This window comes from Pseudophryne corroboree, chromosome 1 (genome assembly GCF_028390025.1).
Source record: "Pseudophryne corroboree isolate aPseCor3 chromosome 1, aPseCor3.hap2, whole genome shotgun sequence".
In the NCBI taxonomy this organism is placed as follows: Eukaryota; Metazoa; Chordata; class Amphibia; order Anura; family Myobatrachidae; genus Pseudophryne; species Pseudophryne corroboree.
This window is the reverse complement of record NC_086444.1, coordinates 916,297,095-916,316,653: the sequence shown is the minus strand read 5'-3', so window position 1 is coordinate 916,316,653 and position 19,559 is coordinate 916,297,095. Positions and strand designations below refer to the sequence as shown.

At 45.1% G+C, this 19,559-nt stretch overlaps 1 long non-coding RNA gene across 3 annotated transcripts in view; it reads left to right on the top strand.

Moving 5' to 3' along the window:
- Positions 1 to 19,559, top strand: part of LOC134917711 (uncharacterized) — a 144,599-nt gene that overhangs the window by 8,479 nt on the left and 116,561 nt on the right. For 2 of the 3 annotated variants that reach the window (XR_010177432.1, XR_010177430.1), the window contains exons 1-2: positions 9,439 to 9,505; positions 13,512 to 13,653. The exons of the other annotated variant lie outside the window; for it this stretch is intronic. This is a non-coding gene — a long non-coding RNA (uncharacterized LOC134917711). Of the gene's footprint in view, positions 1 to 9,438; positions 9,506 to 13,511; positions 13,654 to 19,559 lie in introns of those variants that run through there. 3 annotated transcript variants of the gene reach the window in all.

Genomic DNA, 19,559 nt, shown 5'->3' with positions numbered 1-19,559 from the left:
AGTCTTATACATGAGAGATGCACAGAGGGATATTTGCCGGCTGGCATCTAGAATAAATGCAATGTCCATTTCTGCCAGGAGAGTATTATGGACTTGGCAGTGGACAGTTGATGCGGATTCTAAAAGGCACATGGAGGTTTTGCCTTACAAGGGTGAGGAATTGTTTGGGGATGGTCTCTCCGACCTCGTTTCCACAGCGACAGCTGGGAAGTCGACATTTTTACCTCAGGTTCCCTCACAGCCAAAGAAAGCACCGTATTATTAGGTACAGTCCTTTCGGCCCCAGAAAGGCAAGCGGGTTAAAGGCGCGTCCTTTCTGCCCAGAGGCAGGGGTAGAGGGAAAAAGCTGCACCATACAGCCAGTTCCCAAGAACAAAAATCCTCCCCTGCTTCCACTAAATCCACCGCATGACGCTGGGGCTCCACTGGTGGAGCCAGGTGCGGTGGGGGCCCGTCTCTGGAACTTCAGCGACCGGTGGGTTCGCTCGCAGGTGGATCCCTGGGTTCTACAAGTGGTATCTCAGGGATACAAGCTGGAATTCGAGACGTCTCCCCCTCGCCGTTACCTCAAATCAGCCTTGCCAGCTTCTCCCCCGGACAGGGAGGTAGTGCTGGCGGCAATTCACAAGCTGTACCTCCAGCAGGTGATAATAAAAGTTCCCCTCCTTCAACAGGGACGGGGTTACTATTTCACAATGTTTGTGGTACCGAAACCAGACGGTTCGGTGAGACCCATTCTAAATTTGAAATCCTTGAACACTTATATAAGGAAGTTCAAGTTCAAAATGGAATCGCTCAGGGCGGTTATTGCAAGCCTGGAAGAAAGGGATTACATGGTATCACTGGACATCAAGGATGCTTACCTGCATGTCCCCATTTACCCACCTCACCAGGTGTACCTCCGTTTTGTGGTACAAGACTGCCATTACCAATTCCAGACGTTGCCGTTTGGTCTGTCCACGGCACCGAGGGTATTTACCAAGGTAATGGCCGAAATGATGATACTACTTCGAAAGAAGGGAGTTATAATTATCCCATACTTGGACGATCTCCTTATAAAGGCGAGGTCCAGGGAGCAGTTGTTGGTCGGAGTAGCACTATCTCAGGAAGTACTACAACAGCACGGCTGGATTCTGAATATTCCAAAGTCGCAGCTGGTTCCTACGACGCGTCTGTTGTTCCTGGGTATGATTCTGGACACAGAACAGAAGAAGGTGTTTCTCCCGGAGGAGAAGGCCAAGGAGTTGTCATCTCTGGTCAGAGACCTCCTGAAATCGAAACAGGTGTCGGTGCATCACTGCACGCGAGTCCTGGGAAAGATGGTAGCTTCTTACGAAGCAATTCCATTCGGCAGGTTCCATGCACGGATCTTTCAGTGGGATCTGTTAGACAAGTGGTCCGGATCGCATCTTCAGATGCATCGGCTGATCACCCTGTCCCCGAGGGCCAGGGTGTCTCTGCTGTGGTGGCTGCAGAGTGCTCATCTTCTCGAGGGCCGCAGATTCGGCATACAGGACTGGGTCCTGGTGACCACGGATGCAAGCCTCCGAGGTTGGGGGGCAGTCACGCAGGGAAGAAACTTCCAAGGACAATAGTCGAGTCAGGAGGCTTCCCTACACATAAATATTCTGGAACTAAGGGCCATTTACATTGCCCTAAGTCAGGCAAGACCCCTGCTTCAAAACCAGCCGGTGCTGATTCAGTCAGACAACATCACGGCGGTCGCCCATGTAAACCGACAGGGCGGCACAAGAAGCAGGATGGCGATGGCAGAAGCCACAAGGATTCTCCGATGGGTGGAAAATCACGTGATAGCACTGTCAGCAGTGTTCATTCCGGGAGTGGACAACTGGGAAGCAGACTTCCTCAGCAGACACGACCTCCACCTGGGAGAGTGGGGACTTCATCCAGAAGTCTTCCAACTGATGGCGTCCCGCCTAAACAAAAAGCTAAAAAGATATTGCGCCAGGTCAAGGGACTCTCAGGCGATAGCTGTGGACGCTCTAGTAACACCGTGGGTGTACCAGTCGGTTTATGTGTTCCCTCCTCTTCCTCTCATACCAAAGGTGCTGAGGATAATAAGAAAGAGAGGAGTAAGAACTATACTCATCGTTCCGGATTGGCCAAGAAGGACTTGGTACCCGGAACTACAAGAAATGATCTCAGAGGACCCTTGGCCTCTGCCTCTCAGACTGGACCTGCTGCAGCAGGGGCCCTGTCTGTTCCAAGACTTACCGCGGCTGCGTTTGACGGCATGGCGGTTGAACGCCGGATCCTGATGGAAAAGGGCATTCCGGTTGAAGTCATTCCTACGCTGATAAAAGCTAGGAAAGATGTGACAGCTAAACATTATCACCGCATATGGCGAAAATATGTTGCTTGGTGTGAGGCTATGAAGGCCCCCACGGAAGAATTTCAGCTGGGTCGATTTCTGCACTTCCTACAGTCAGGAGTGACTATGGGCCTAAAATTGGGATCCATTAAAGTCCAGATTTCAGCCCTGTCTATTTTCTTTCAAAAAGAACTGGCTTCACTGCCTGAAGTTCAGACGTTTGTTAAGGGAGTGCTGCATATTCAGCCCCCTTTTGTGCCCCCAGTGGCACCTTGGGATCTCAACGTTGTGTTGGATTTCCTAAAATCACATTGGTTTGAGCCACTTCAGACCGTGGAATTAAAATATCTCACGTGGAAAGTGGTCATGCTTTTGGTCTTGGCTTCGGCTAGGCGGGTGTCAGAATTGGCGGCTTTGTCCTGTAAAAGCCCCTATCTGATCTTCCATATGGATAGAGCAGAATTGAGGACGCGTCCCCAATTCCTCCCTAAGGTGGTATCAGCGTTTCATTTGAACCAACCTATTGTGGTGCCTGCTGCTACTCTGGACTTGGAGGCCTCCAAGTTGCTGGACGTAGTCCGGGCCCTGAAAATCTATGTTTCCAGGACGGCTAGAGTCAGAAAGACTGACTTGCTGTTTATCCTGCATGCACCCAACAAGCTCGGTGCTCCTGCTTCTAAGCAGACTATTGCTCGCTGGATCTGCTCCACGATTCAACTTGCACATTCTGCGGCTGGACTGCCGCATCCTAAATCAGTCAAAGCCCATTCCACGAGGAAGGTGGGCTCTTCTTGGGCGGCTGCCCGAGGGGTCTCGGCTTTACATCTTTGCCGAGCTGCTACCTGGTCGGGATCAAACACGTTTGCAAAATTCTACAAGTTTGATACCCTGGCTGAGGAGGACCTTGAGTTTGCTCATTCGGTGCTGCAGAGTCATCTGCACTCTCCCGCCCGTTTGGGAGCTTTGGTATAATCCCCATGGTCCTTACGGAGTTCCCAGCATCCACTAGGACGTCAGAGAAAATAAGAATTTACTCACCGGTAATTCTATTTCTCGTAGTCCGTAGTGGATGCTGGGCGCCCATCCCAAGTGCGGATTGTCTGTAATACTTGTATATAGTTATTGCCTAACTAAAGGGTTATTGTTATGAGCCATCTGTTAGTGAGGCTCAGTTGTTATTCATACTGTTAACTGGGTATAGTATCACGAGTTGTACGGTGTGATTGGTGTGGCTGGTATGAGTCTTACCCGGGATTCCAAATCCTTTCCTTATTGTGTCAGCTCTTCCGGGCACAGTTTCCCTAACTGAGGTCTGGAGGAGGGGCATAGAGGGAGGAGCCAGTGCACACCAGTAGTCCTAATTCTTTCTTAGAGTGCCCAGTCTCGTGCGGAGCCCGTCTATTCCCCATGGTCCTTACGGAGTTCCCAGCATCCACTACGGACTACGAGAAATAGAATTACCGGTGAGTAAATTCTTCTTTTTTTTTTTTTCCAGATTATTCTGCAACAAGTGTATCAGTAATTAGGAGTGAATGCAGAAAAACTGTTATGCTAGTTGCTAAGCATCCAAGTGTTAAGCTGATAAGCACCTCTTATGGCAGCTGCTAGTATTCTCTTTTTTTTTTGTATGCACTGCACATATAGAGACATTTTCTGTTCTGCTTTTAATCACCAGCAGCATACAATACTTAACATATTAATGCCAATTATATTTTTAATTTAGTCTTTTGGATACTGTAGTAATCATCCCATACAGTACGTGATTGCAATGTTAACATACATTTGTTACAGTAATCATTTTTACTTTGTGACATTGTATGAAATTCCTGTTTTTAGCTACACCAGTTGCATGGCAATATAAATGCAAACGCTTGCAGTATGGGAACACCAAGCACAGTTATTGTCAGTGCTTGTCCTTACTTGTACAATTCTGAATATGTCTTGCACAATAGAAATAAGAGGTGCTGGCCATATTTTCCACATAAACGGGGAATATAAAGTAATACTGTAATTGTGGCAGTGGCATAATTATTAACAGTGAGTATCACAACAGACTTTTGATTTTCAATTAAAGTTTCACCCTATGTAATAAAACTTGCAGGAAAAGTAGTAGCAAAACCTCTGTCCCTGCGAGTTACATTCCAGAGACATCGGAGGAGTCTTCTACATTTTCCAAAGACTCCTCCTGAATAAATGACACTGGGGGTAATTTAGACCTGATTGCTGGGCTGCGTTTTTTGCTGCCCTGCGATCAGATAGTCACCGCCTACAGGGGGAGGGTTAAACCGCTGTGCAAGTGTGCGATCGCTTGTGTTACAGAGCTGCACAAAAATCAGTTTGTGCAGTCTCTGCGCAGCCCAGGACTTACTTATCCTGTGCGATAGAATCCTGATGATCGGGGCCAGAGCTGATGTCAGACACCCTCCCTGAAAACGCTTGAGCCCGCCTGCATTTTTCCGGACAGTCCCTGAAAACGGTCAGTTGCCACCCACAAACGGCCTCTTCCTGTCAACCTCCTTGCGAACACCCGTGCGAATGGATCATTTGCACAATCCCTTCGCTGACCGGCGATGCCCGTTGTAGCCGTCCGTCACGCCGGCGCATTGCGGTGCATATGCATGTGCGGTTCAGATCTGATCGCCTGCTGTATGTTTAGTAAGATGTACGAGAAATCGTCTGCATTAGGATATTAGTAGTGTACATAGCAGTCATTCATAAAATCATGAGCAGAGTCTACATAATTTTATTTAAAACAAACAAAACCCGTGATAAATAGGCTCCTTAATCTTGCAAAGCAGGGGTCTTTTTGCAAATCCCAATGACATATGACCCATACTGTATATGTTGTAGATCACTGAAATGCCATTAACATCATGTACACTCCGGGTTTTTCAGCATCCTAGGGATATCTATGGCCTACCGTCCCTCCTCTCCCAAATACCCACTTCCCAGCTCCTCATACACATGATTATATATATATATATATATATATATATATATATATATATATATATATATATAAACAGACAATGTGACCCGGCACTCACAGCTCCTTGATAAGGCTTCCTTGGCTCACGGTGCCCTCCCTCGGGTAACGACCCGACAATACAGCGAAACAGACGGGCGGCACTCAGAGCATGTAATCAGGTGAAAGCGTGCAGTGAATTTATTATCATAAAGACATCAACGTTTCGGGGTCGCAGCCCCGTCGTCAGGATTAGTGTACATAAGCAAATAAAGTGTTTAAATACCTTAACTTCAGGAGGCACTCCTCCCACTCGTGGAGTCCACGCCGCCCGGATCCCGGTCGAGACGTCCCTCACTTCCGGAAGTGACGTAATGCCGGTCCGTCCAGCTGACGTGTTGCCAGTGAGGGGGAGATCGCCATGGTTACTGAGCACACAAATGAGAAAACAGCGTGAACTGAATTTACATAAGTAAAAAAAGTCAAAAAAAGTAATAAAAGTGATTACTTATACATTGCTTTTGGTAGTACTAATAATCGTGTAGTGTGTAGGTAAAAAATCATAAGAATACAAACAGCGTGTTGCAAAACAGTGATCACAAACAAATATATACACATAGCAATGTATCGTGTGTAAATATGAATAAATAAAGCATATCAGTAGATCTGTGACATTACTATGAGAACATGTTGAAAAGTTAATCTATAAAAATTCGTTAAAAAATAAGAGAGCACATATAAACTCTCTTCGTAATTAACCATGGTGCTATAATCATGCAAACTTGCTGTCTGGAACTTATGATTCAATCTGATCCATAGAGATGCTTATCAACAATAAAAAATGTGAACAATGCGACTAAACAGAAACCTACTGTCTAGTGGAAATACATAAATAGAACAGAGTGTAAAAAACTCTGTGTTAATTAATCTACAGGAAACATCTCAAGTTCATATATTCATTTAAACCTTTCGGATAGATGGTGTTTAATCTATGTATCCATCTGGATTCTAGTTGCAGTAGTTTCTTAGAACGATCACCTCCTCGTAGTGATTGGGGTACATGATCTATTATTTTGTACCTCAGCGTAGCCATGCCATGTTTGGCTTGGGCAAAGTGCCTGGCTACAGGTTGTTCACTGTCGCCTGTTTTAATGGCCTCCCGGATTGCATACCTATGTTGCGCCATACGTGTTTTAAACGTGCAATCCGTTTTGCCCACGTATGTTAGTCCACATGGGCAAATAATGAGGTATATGACAAATTTAGACTCGCAGGTAAGTGGATATTGTATGGTGAATGTCTTACCTGTATGTGGATGTCTAAATTTGTCACCCGGAGTAAGATAGCTGCAGGTTGTGCAGCCACTACAACGGAAACAACCCGATTTCCTACTGAGAAAGTGTCGTTTGTGCGTTTCAAAGTTAGAGATGTCGGTTTTGACCACATAATCCCTAATACTTTTGTTTCTGGTATGACTGACAAGGAGTTTAGAGTCAAAGACTTCACCAAGCTCCTTGTCCGATGCCACTATAGGCCACAGTTGTTTCATTTTTTTAGTGAGATGTGTACTACTGGTGTTATACTGTGTGACCCATGGAAATCTCCCAGACAGCGTTTTTTTCTCTTTAGGGGCTAACAGTTGTTCCCGTGTGTATTCAAGAGCTTGTGTCCTGGCCCGTTGCAGCTCATTGAGTGGATAACCTCGCTCTTGAAATTTTTTTAACATCATATCTAGATCAAGATCTCTTTTTTCTGGTGTGTTATCAATGCGGCACACCCTAAGAAACTGGGAAAAAGGTAAGCTACCTGTGGTTGATCTAGGGTGAAAACTATCGTGTTTGAGAAGGTTGTTTCTGTCTGTGGGTTTAACATAGAGTGACGTATTGATTCTGCCATTCTGTAGGGTAATCTGTACATCCAAAAAAGTAATTGTGTTTGGATGGGAGACAATGGTAAATTTAACCGGACTTGATGTCAAATTGTGTGTCCGTATCAATGTGTGTAATTGTTCCAATGGCCCTGTCCAGAAAATTAACACGTCATCAATGTACCTAGTGTATAGCTTAAGATGACAATTGATGTATTGGTCTTGTAGAAATAAATCTTTTTCTACTTCCCACATGTAAATGTTTGCAAAGGCTGGGGCTACCGCTGACCCCATCGCACAACCTGTGCGCTGGATGTAATATTTTTTATCATGTAAGAAGTAGTTATGTGTCAGAGTGTACCTGAGAAGTTGTAAGAAAAACTCAGTCTCTGGGCCTTTATACAGAGGATTATTGGTAATTAGGCGTCGTACCGCTAGTAATCCTGCTTCATGCGGTATGCATGTATATAGACTCGTGACGTCAATTGATGCTAGTATCGTATCTGGGGGAAGTGTATCAATCGTCTGTAACATCCTTAGTAACGAGGATGTATCTTTTAAGTGAGTACTGGTTTGTTGGATGCAGGGTTGTAGAAAGGTATCACAGTAAACAGCCAACGGCTCACACAATGATCCCCTTGCCGAGATAATCGGCCGGCCGGGGGGCTTAATGGGGTCCTTGTGTATCTTTGGAATGCAATAGAAAATAGGTACAATGGGATTTTCTCTACTTAAGGCTTTAGATGTAGATGTAGAGATAATCCCCACAGAAACAGCTTCAGATAGAATGGTGTCTAATTCACGTTTAAAAATCTTAGTAGGATCATTCTGTAGACTTCCATATGTGTTAAGATCAGACAATAAACGTGTGCATTCAGTTTTATATACATCAGTATCAAGAACCACAATACCACCCCCTTTATCCGCACCCCTGATTATAATGTCCTGCCTTTTACTTAGTCCCTTCAGGGCAGTAAACTCGTCCTTGGACATATTAGGGTGTGGACAGAAATGGGGTTCTTCATCCAAATGTTCCATCATCCTGCTAAAAGTCCTGATGGAAGGATTAAGTGAGGTAGGTTCAAATGTAGATTTATTGAGTTTACTCACCTGAGAGGGGATTTCACAGGAAGCCGTGTTGTTATATCCCGGTGGTTGTTTGTGAAAAAATTCCTTTAGTTTGAGGGATCTGGATAGTTTATAAGTCTCTATTTTCCATTGAAAAGGATCAATGGACTTGGTGGGGACAAATCCAAGTCCTTTGCTTAACACCTTAGTTTCCACAGGAGTTAGCAATTTTGTGGATAAATTGAATATCAATTGCGTCCCCTCCTCGGTGGCTTTGAGTTGTTCTTGGGTCCTCTTCTTCCTCCTCGTTTGTCCCCCTCTCCTCGTGAACGTGCTCCTCTGCCTGCGATGATGGCCCTGGTACGAACCCCTAAAGGGGCCTCTCCTGTCTGTTGTGTATTTGTGGGGGTCTCATCAATTTCGCTGGCTGATGTACTGGAATATGGTTGGCGTAGTTCACGGCGTCTGGCATATTGCTGTCTTGCTGGAGTAAATCTGGTGTTGCTGTTATAGAGCCATGAGTATACTCTATGTTGAGCATAATCTTGTTGCACTTTGATCAGTTTCTGTTTTTTAAACTTGATCAGATTGATCTTATATTGCTCAACTTCTCCTTCCAGTTTTGTCATCCAGTCTGGCGGTGGGGAGAGTGGTATGGCATGCTCTGTGTTGAATGCTCCAATTTTTTGTTTGGTGATATTCATCTCCCGTGTAGCTTCTTCAATCACAAGGAGTAGTAGATCCATGGAGCATTTATTCAACACAGAGATCCATCTTCTGCAAAATGTCACATCATATCTCCCAATTGTGGGCATATTATGGATGCGAAATCCTCGTGGGATTTGCTTAGCCCTGAAGTAATCTGACAGCGTCATGCCATGATAGAGATAATCGATTTCTCGTTTGCGTAATTTAAGTAAATCTCTATATAGATCATCACTTGAGGTTCCTGCCTCCGTTTCAAAAGCCGAGGTTTTAAAAAGAATATTCTCTGCTTCAGCCTCAGAGAAACTGAGTGTATCAGAGTTGTCACATTGCAAAAGGTGTGTAGCGCCATCAGCTACTTGATCATCCAGTGCAGCCATGTTACACTAGTAGAATGTCCAGATAAAGTGCTGAGTGCTGTGCAAAATAGAATAAAGTGCAAATCCGCAACCTGTGCGTGTGTTGCGGGTGAAAAGAGTCCTCCTGAGCAAATGAAATATAGGACGTCTCGACCGGGATCCGGGCGGCGTGGACTCCACGAGTGGGAGGAGTGCCTCCTGAAGTTAAGGTATTTAAACACTTTATTTGCTTATGTACACTAATCCTGACGACGGGGCTGCGACCCCGAAACGTTGATGTCTTTATGATAATAAATTCACTGCACGCTTTCACCTGATTACATGCTCTGAGTGCCGCCCGTCTGTTTCGCTGTATTGTCGGGTCGTTACCCGAGGGAGGGCACCGTGAGCCAAGGAAGCCTTATCAAGGAGCTGTGAGTGCCGGGTCACATTGTCTGTTTACATTACAAATTGGTTCCTGGCAGGGGTTAACCATTTGTCGACCAGGGCACCACGTACATCCTATATTTCATTTGCTCAGGAGGACTCTTTTCACCCGCAACACACGCACAGGTTGCGGATTTGCACTTTATTCTATTTTGCACAGCACTCAGCACTTTATCTGGACATTCTACTAGTGTAACATGGCTGCACTGGATGATCAAGTAGCTGATGGCGCTACACACCTTTTGCAATGTGACAACTCTGATACACTCAGTTTCTCTGAGGCTGAAGCAGAGAATATTCTTTTTAAAACCTCGGCTTTTGAAACGGAGGCAGGAACCTCAAGTGATGATCTATATAGAGATTTACTTAAATTACTCAAACGAGAAATCGATTATCTCTATCATGGCATGACGCTGTCAGATTACTTCAGGGCTAAGCAAATCCCACGAGGATTTCGCATCCATAATATGCCCACAATTGGGAGATATGATGTGACATTTTGCAGAAGATGGATCTCTGTGTTGAATAAATGCTCCATGGATCTACTACTCCTTGTGATTGAAGAAGCTACACGGGAGATGAATATCACCAAACAAAAAATTGGAGCATTCAACACAGAGCATGCCATACCACTCTCCCCACCGCCAGACTGGATGACAAAACTGGAAGGAGAAGTTGAGCAATATAAGATCAATCTGATCAAGTTTAAAAAACAGAAACTGATCAAAGTGCAACAAGATTATGCTCAACATAGAGTATACTCATGGCTCTATAACAGCAACACCAGATTTACTCCAGCAAGACAGCAATATGCCAGACGCCGTGAACTACGCCAACCATATTCCAGTACATCAGCCAGCGAAATTGATGAGACCCCCACAAATACACAACAGACAGGAGAGGCCCCTTTAGGGGTTCGTACCAGGGCCATCATCGCAGGCAGAGGAGCACGTTCACGAGGAGAGGGGGACAAACGAGGAGGAAGAAGAGGACCCAAGAACAACTCAAAGCCACCGAGGAGGGGACGCAATTGATATTCAATTTATCCACAAAATTGCTAACTCCTGTGGAAACTAAGGTGTTAAGCAAAGGACTTGGATTTGTCCCCACCAAGTCCATTGATCCTTTTCAATGGAAAATAGAGACTTATAAACTATCCAGATCCCTCAAACTAAAGGAATTTTTTCACAAACAACCACCGGGATATAACAACACGGCTTCCTGTGAAATCCCCTCTCAGGTGAGTAAACTCAATAAATCTACATTTGAACCTACCTCACTTAATCCTTCCATCAGGACTTTTAGCAGGATGATGGAACATTTGGATGAAGAACCCCATTTCTGTCCACACCCTAATATGTCCAAGGACGAGTTTACTGCCCTGAAGGGACTAAGTAAAAGGCAGGACATTATAATCAGGGGTGCGGATAAAGGGGGTGGTATTGTGGTTCTTGATACTGATGTATATAAAACTGAATGCACACGTTTATTGTCTGATCTTAACACATATGGAAGTCTACAGAATGATCCTACTAAGATTTTTAAACGTGAATTAGACACCATTCTATCTGAAGCTGTTTCTGTGGGGATTATCTCTACATCTACATCTAAAGCCTTAAGTAGAGAAAATCCCATTGTACCTATTTTCTATTGCATTCCAAAGATACACAAGGACCCCATTAAGCCCCCCGGCCGGCCGATTATCTCGGCAAGGGGATCATTGTGTGAGCCGTTGGCTGTTTACTGTGATACCTTTCTACAACCCTGCATCCAACAAACCAGTACTCACTTAAAAGATACATCCTCGTTACTAAGGATGTTACAGACGATTGATACACTTCCCCCAGATACGATACTAGCATCAATTGACGTCACGAGTCTATATACATGCATACCGCATGAAGCAGGATTACTAGCGGTACGACGCCTAATTACCAATAATCCTCTGTATAAAGGCCCAGAGACTGAGTTTTTCTTACAACTTCTCAGGTACACTCTGACACATAACTACTTCTTACATGATAAAAAATATTACATCCAGCGCACAGGTTGTGCGATGGGGTCAGCGGTAGCCCCAGCCTTTGCAAACATTTACATGTGGGAAGTAGAAAAAGATTTATTTCTACAAGACCAATACATCAATTGTCATCTTAAGCTATACACTAGGTACATTGATGACGTGTTAATTTTCTGGACAGGGCCATTGGAACAATTACACACATTGATACGGACACACAATTTGACATCAAGTCCGGTTAAATTTACCATTGTCTCCCATCCAAACACAATTACTTTTTTGGATGTACAGATTACCCTACAGAATGGCAGAATCAATACGTCACTCTATGTTAAACCCACAGACAGAAACAACCTTCTCAAACACGATAGTTTTCACCCTAGATCAACCACAGGTAGCTTACCTTTTTCCCAGTTTCTTAGGGTGTGCCGCATTGATAACACACCAGAAAAAAGAGATCTTGATCTAGATATGATGTTAAAAAAATTTCAAGAGCGAGGTTATCCACTCAATGAGCTGCAACGGGCCAGGACACAAGCTCTTGAATACACACGGGAACAACTGTTAGCCCCTAAAGAGAAAAAAACGCTGTCTGGGAGATTTCCATGGGTCACACAGTATAACACCAGTAGTACACATCTCACTAAAAAAATGAAACAACTGTGGCCTATAGTGGCATCGGACAAGGAGCTTGGTGAAGTCTTTGACTCTAAACTCCTTGTCAGTCATACCAGAAACAAAAGTATTAGGGATTATGTGGTCAAAACCGACATATCTAACTTTGAAACGCACAAACGACACTTTCTCAGTAGGAAATCGGGTTGTTTCCGTTGTAGTGGCTGCACAACCTGCAGCTATCTTACTCCGGGTGACAAATTTAGACATCCACATACAGGTAAGACATTCACCATACAATATCCACTTACCTGCGAGTCTAAATTTGTCATATACCTCATTATTTGCCCATGTGGACTAACATACGTGGGCAAAACGGATTGCACGTTTAAAACACGTATGGCGCAACATAGGTATGCAATCCGGGAGGCCATTAAAACAGGCGACAGTGAACAACCTGTAGCCAGGCACTTTGCCCAAGCCAAACATGGCATGGCTACGCTGAGGTACAAAATAATAGATCATGTACCCCAATCACTACGAGGAGGTGATCGTTCTAAGAAACTACTGCAACTAGAATCCAGATGGATACATAGATTAAACACCATCTATCCGAAAGGTTTAAATGAATATATGAACTTGAGATGTTTCCTGTAGATTAATTAACACAGAGTTTTTTACACTCTGTTCTATTTATGTATTTCCACTAGACAGTAGGTTTCTGTTTAGTCGCATTGTTCACATTTTTTATTGTTGATAAGCATCTCTATGGATCAGATTGATTCATAAGTTCCAGACAGCAAGTTTGCATGATTATAGCACCATGGTTAATTACGAAGAGAGTTTATATGTGCTCTCTTATTTTTTAACGAATTTTTATAGATTAACTTTTCAACATGTTCTCATAGTAATGTCACAGATCTACTGATATGCTTTATTTATTCATATTTACACACGATACATTGCTATGTGTATATATTTGTTTGTGATCACTGTTTTGCAACACGCTGTTTGTATTCTTATGATTTTTTACCTACACACTACACGATTATTAGTACTACCAAAAGCAATGTATAAGTAATCACTTTTTTTACTTTTTTTGACTTTTTTTACTTATGTAAATTCAGTTCACGCTGTTTTCTCATTTGTGTGCTCAGTAACCATGGCGATCTCCCCCTCACTGGCAACACGTCAGCTGGACGGACCGGCATTACGTCACTTCCGGAAGTGAGGGACGTCTCGACCGGGATCCGGGCGGCGTGGACTCCACGAGTGGGAGGAGTGCCTCCTGAAGTTAAGGTATTTAAACACTTTATTTGCTTATGTACACTAATCCTGACGACGGGGCTGCGACCCCGAAACGTTGATGTCTTTATGATAATAAATTCACTGCACGCTTTCACCTGATTACATGCTCTGAGTGCCGCCCGTCTGTTTCGCTATATATATATATATATATATAAAGTAGTAATTTGAACCTGGTGAGACAGCAAAACATCCAGAAATTCCTGTGACCGTGTCTCTTGCTTGACAGACCAGCTGCATACCTCCCAACATGACCCTCTCCAGGAGGGACACAATGCTCTGTGCCTGGACTTTCCTCTTAATGTATGATTACCATCACCTGTTTTGAACAGGTTAATGGACAAGAAAGGTATGTCAGCACAAGTGATGGCAATCATAAATTAATAGGGAAGTCCAGGAGCAGAGCATTGTGTCCCTCCAGGAGAGGGTCATGTTGGGAGGTATGAGCTGGCTGCGTACCGGTCACTACCTGGCATCAGTCGCACCCTCCCACCCCCATGATGCAACACACTTAAATATTTCCACCCAAGCACTATTTACGAATCACACAGCTGATTCCCTCATCTGTGTCTCTGCTAGTGTGCTTCTAATCCACAACTCATAGCCTGTCAATTAACTCTAGAAATCCAGGGAGCAGGGTTCCCTTAGCCACGTATCCCCCATCCCAGTATTGCCAAGAAGGGGGCATACATTTAACAGAGAGCACATTCTTTTTTAGAGGGCATCTGCATTTTAAGCAGAACCCCTGGTCTGCGCTACATTTTGTATGGAAATCGCTTAAGAGCAAAAAACCATCGGGTCACTGTAAGCATTGACCTCCTTTTTGGTATGTATCTAATGAAGCAGCACATGATCTGTTACCAGTGCAAACTCCCAGCCAAGCACTTTTTTCCACATGACATACTTTTTTCCCCTGGGCAACAGTTATTTTTATTGAGATAGAGAACAAAATTTATTTCACCTTCTTACTTTGTGAAAGTACAACCCCTAAAACACACATTAGCTGCATCCTTTTGTAGAATGAACCTGTGCTTGAAATCAGGCGCTAGTAGTATCAGAGAGAGAGAAGCATTGTGTCAGTTGTAAATCAAGCCAGGCTTCATTCTCCTCGGTCCATGCCAGCTGACCGAGACACTTACTCCATAACATATCTGTTAATAGAGCCACCCGGGTAACAAAATAACATTTCATCTGTAATGTCTGTAATTGGTTTTGGACAGTTCTACGCTGCCTCTACTTTGTCCAGCTGTGTTTTTACCAGGCCCTGACACAACTATATACCCCAAGTATTTGGCTTTCTGCATACCCACTGCACGTTTGTCCAGGTTAACGGTTAAGCAGTTAGTACGTGAGGTTGCTAGTGCTGCCTCAACCTCTGGGAGATGGAATTCCCAATCCTGGGTATGGATGATGATCTGGAAAGTAGCCTGAGACCTGTGTAAAACATACAGTTCATCCAGATAGAGTTCATCCATCTCACCTTCGGGATTACAATAGGGTTTTACCTTAACAGCTATCCCAGAAGAGGTGATGATGTTGTGTTCTATCAGAGCAGTACACCCTTGGAAGGTCTGAGAACACATTTTGGTTCCTTTACCATTTCATATTCAGAATTGACCCTATTGGCACCTTTGCCTATCTATGATACTGACCGATTCAACTCATGCCAGGGTTTTTGGAGGTTGCTTTCTTCTACCAACTGACCTGTCCCTGTAGTTGACTGGCCCCACAGTTTTAATTATTTTTGTACTGTCCTTGCCAGTGAGTAAACAACTTACTGTCCTGAGTGGCCACCAAGACCAATACCTTGGTTGGAATGATTAAACCACATCAGTCCTATTATATTTCCTTGTTTGGTGTAACTGTAGATTCTGTGAAAATTATAGCACATTACTTTCTGGTCATTGCCTAAGCGATAATGCAGCCTTTTAGTTGAAGCAAAAATGCAGTAATTAAAAAATAAGATTTTAAACCTACCGGTAAATCTTTTTCTCGTAGTCCGTATAGGATGCTGGGACTCCGTAAGGACCATGGGGATAGACGGGCTCCGCAGGAGACATGGGCACTTTAAGAAAGACTTTGGATCTGGGTGTGCACTGGCTCCTCCCTCTATGCCCCTCCTCTAGACCTCAGTTAGAGAAACTGTGCCCAGAGGAGACGGACAGTACGAGGAAAGGATTTTTGTTAATCTAAGGGCAAGATTCATACCAGCCACACCAATCACACCGTATAACCTGTGATATACTATCTAGTTAACAGTATGAAACAACAACATATCATCGGTCCAAAACCGACGAAACTATAACATAACCCTTATGAAAGCAATAACTATGGCCCTCATTCCGAGTTGTTCGCTCGGTATTTTTCATCGCATCGCAGTGAAAATCCGCTTAGTACGCATGCGCAATGTTCGCACTGCGACTGCGCCAAGTAACTTTACTATGAAGAAAGTATTTTTACTCACGGCTTTTTCTTCGCTCCGGCGATCGTAATGTGATTGACAGGAAATGGGTGTTACTGGGCGGAAACACGGCGTTTCAGGGGCGTGTGGCTGAAAACGCTACCGTTTCCGGAAAAAACGCAGGAGTGGCCGGGGAAACGGTGGGAGTGCCTGGGCGAACGCTGGGTGTGTTTGTGACGTCAACCAGGAACGACAAGCACTGAACTGATCGCACAGGCAGAGTAAGTCTGAAGCTACTCTGAAACTGCTAAGTAGTTAGTAATCGCAATATTGCGAATACATCGGTCGCAATTTTAAGAAGCTAAGATTCACTCCCAGTAGGCGGCGGCTTAGCGTGTGTAACTCTGCTAAATTCGCCTTGCGACCGATCAACTCGGAATGAGGGCCCATATACAAGTCTTGCAGAAGTAGTCCGCACTTGGGACGGGCGCCCAGCATCCTCTACGGACTACGAGAAAAAGATTTACCGGTAGGTTTAAAATCTTATTTTCTCTAACGTCCTAGAGGATGCTGGGACTCCGTAAGGACCATGGGGATTATACCAAAGCTCCCAAACGGGCGGGAGAGTGCGGATGACTCTGCAGCACTGATTGAGCAAACAGGAGGTCCTCCTCAGCCAGGGTATCAAACTTATAGAACTTTGCAAAGGTGTTTGACCCCGACCAAGTAGCAGCTCGGCACAGCTGTAGTGCCGAGACCCCTCGGCAGCCGCCCAAGACGAGCCCACCTTCCTAGTGAAATGGGCCTTAACCGATTTTGGTAACGGCAATCCCGCCGTAGAATGCGCCTGCTGAATCGTAATACAGATCCAGCGAGCAATAGTCTGCTTTGAAGCAGGGCCGCCAACCTTGTTGGCTGCATGCATGACAAACAGTGCTTCTGTTTTTCTGATCCTAGCCGTTCTGACCACGTAAATCTTCAAAGCCCTGACCACATCAAGGGACTCGGAATCCTCCAAGTCACGTGTAGCCACAGGCACGACAATAGGTTGGTTCATATGAAAGGATGAGACCACCTTAGGTAGGAATTGAGGACGGGTCCGCAATTCCGCTCTATCCATAAGGAAAGCCAGATAGGGGCTTTTATGTGATAAAGCCGCTAATTCCGAAACTCGCCTAGCCGAAGCCAAGGCTAACAACATGACCACCTTCCAAGTGAGATATTTCAACTCCACTGTTTTAAGTGGTTCAAACCAATGTGACTTAAGAAAACTTAAAACCATGTTAAGGTCCCAAGGCGCCACCGGAGGTACAAAAGGAGGCTGAATATGCAGTACTCCCTTCACAAAAGTCTGTACTTCAGGCAGAGAGGCCAATTCCTTTTGAAAGAAAATGGATAAGGTCGAAATCTGAACTTTAATGGAGCCTAATTTTAGGCCCAAATTCATTCCAGTTTGTAGGAAGTGAAGAAAACGGCCTAGATGGAATTCTTCCGTAGGAGCATTCCTGGCCTCACACCAAGAAACATATTTTCTCCATATTTGGTGATAATGTTTAGATGTCACATCCTTCCTAGCCTTTATTAGCGTAGCAATGACCTCATCCGGAATACCTTTTCCCGCTAGGGTCGGCGTTCAACCGCCATGCCGTCAAACGCAGCGGCGGTAAGTCTTGGAACAGACAGGGACCCTGTTGCAACAGGTCCTGTCTTAGAGGAAGAGGCCACGGATCTTCTGTGAGCATTTCCTGCAGATCCGGATACCAGGTCCTTCGTGGCCAATCTGGAACAATGAGTATTGTTCTCACTCCTCTTTTTCTTATTATTCTCAACACCTTGGGTATGAGAGGAAGAGGAGGAAATACATAGACCGACTGGAACACCCACGGTGTCACTAGGGCGTCCACAGCTACCGCCTGAGGGTCTCTTGACCTGGCGCAATACCTTTTGTAGCTTTTTGTTGAGACGGGACGCCATCATGTCTATTTGGGGCAGTCCCCACCGACTTGCAATCTGTGCGAAGACTTCCTGATGAAGTCCCCACTCTCCCGGATGCAGGTCGTGTCTGCTGAGGAAGTCTGCTTCCCAGTTGTCCACTCCCGGAATGAACACTGCTGACAGCGCGCTTACATGATTCTCCGCCCAGCGAAGAATTCTGGTGGCTTCCGCCATCGCCACTCTGCTCCCTGTGCCGCCTTGGCGGTTTACATGAGCTACTGCGGTGATGTTGTCTGACTGGATCAGAACTGGTTGGTCGCGAAGTAAGGTCTCCGCTTGACGTAGGGCGTTGTATATGGCCCTTAGTTCCAGGATGTTGATGTGAAGACAAGTCTCTTGACTTGACCAAAGGCCTTGGAAATTTCTTCCCTGTGTGACTGCTCCCCAACCCTCGGAGGCTCGCGTCCGTGGTCACCAGGATCCAATCCTGAATGCCGAACCTGCGGCACTCGAGAAGGTGAGCACTCTGCAGCCACCACAGGAGATACCCTGGCCCTGGGGGACAGGGTGATCCGCTGATGCATATGCAGATGTGACCCGGACCATTTGTCCAATAGGTCCCATTGGAAAGTCCTTGCATGGAACCTGCCGAAGGGAATGGCTTCATATGTCGCCACCATTTTTCCCAGGACTTGAGTGCAATGATGTACTGACACTTGTTTCGGCTTCAACAGGTTCTTGACTAGAGTCATGAGTTCCTGCGCTTTTTCTATCGGAAGAAAAACCCTTTTCTGGTCTGTGTCCAGAATCATGTCCAAGAAGGGCAGGCGAGTCGTAGGATTCAGCTGCGACTTTGGAATATTGAGAATCCAGCCGTGTCGCTGTAACACCTTCAGTGAAAGGGATACGCTGTTCTGCAACTTCTCCCGTGATCTCGCTTTTATGAGGAGATCATCCAAGTACGGAATAATTGTGACACCCTGCTTGCGCAGGAGCACCATCATTTCCGCCATTACCTTGGTGAAAATTCTCGGGACTGTGGAAAGCCCAAACGGCAACGTCTGAAATTGGTAATGACAATCCTGTACCGCAAATCTCAAGTACGCCTGATGAGGAGGATATATGGGAACATGCAGGTATGCATCCTTTATGTCCAGAGATACCATAAAATCCCCCCCTTCCAGGCTGGCGATGACCGCTCTGAGCGATTCCATCTTGAACTTGAACTGTTTTAAGTAAAGGTTCAGGGATTTTAAATTCAAAATGGGTCTGACCGAACCGTCCGGTTTCGGGACCACAAACAGAGTTGAGTAGTACCCCTTACCTCTCTGATGCAGGGGAACCTCGGGCCACCACTTATTGAAGACACAATTTGTGAATCGCATGTAACACTATCTCCCTTTCCAGGGGAGAAGTTGGTAGCGCCGATTTGAAAAACCGGTGAGGAGGCATCTCTTCGAATTCCAGCTTGTATCCCTGGGAAACAATTTCTATTGCCCAGGGATCCACCTGTGAGTGAACCCAGATGTGGCTGAAAAGTCGAAGACGTGCCCCCACTGGAGCG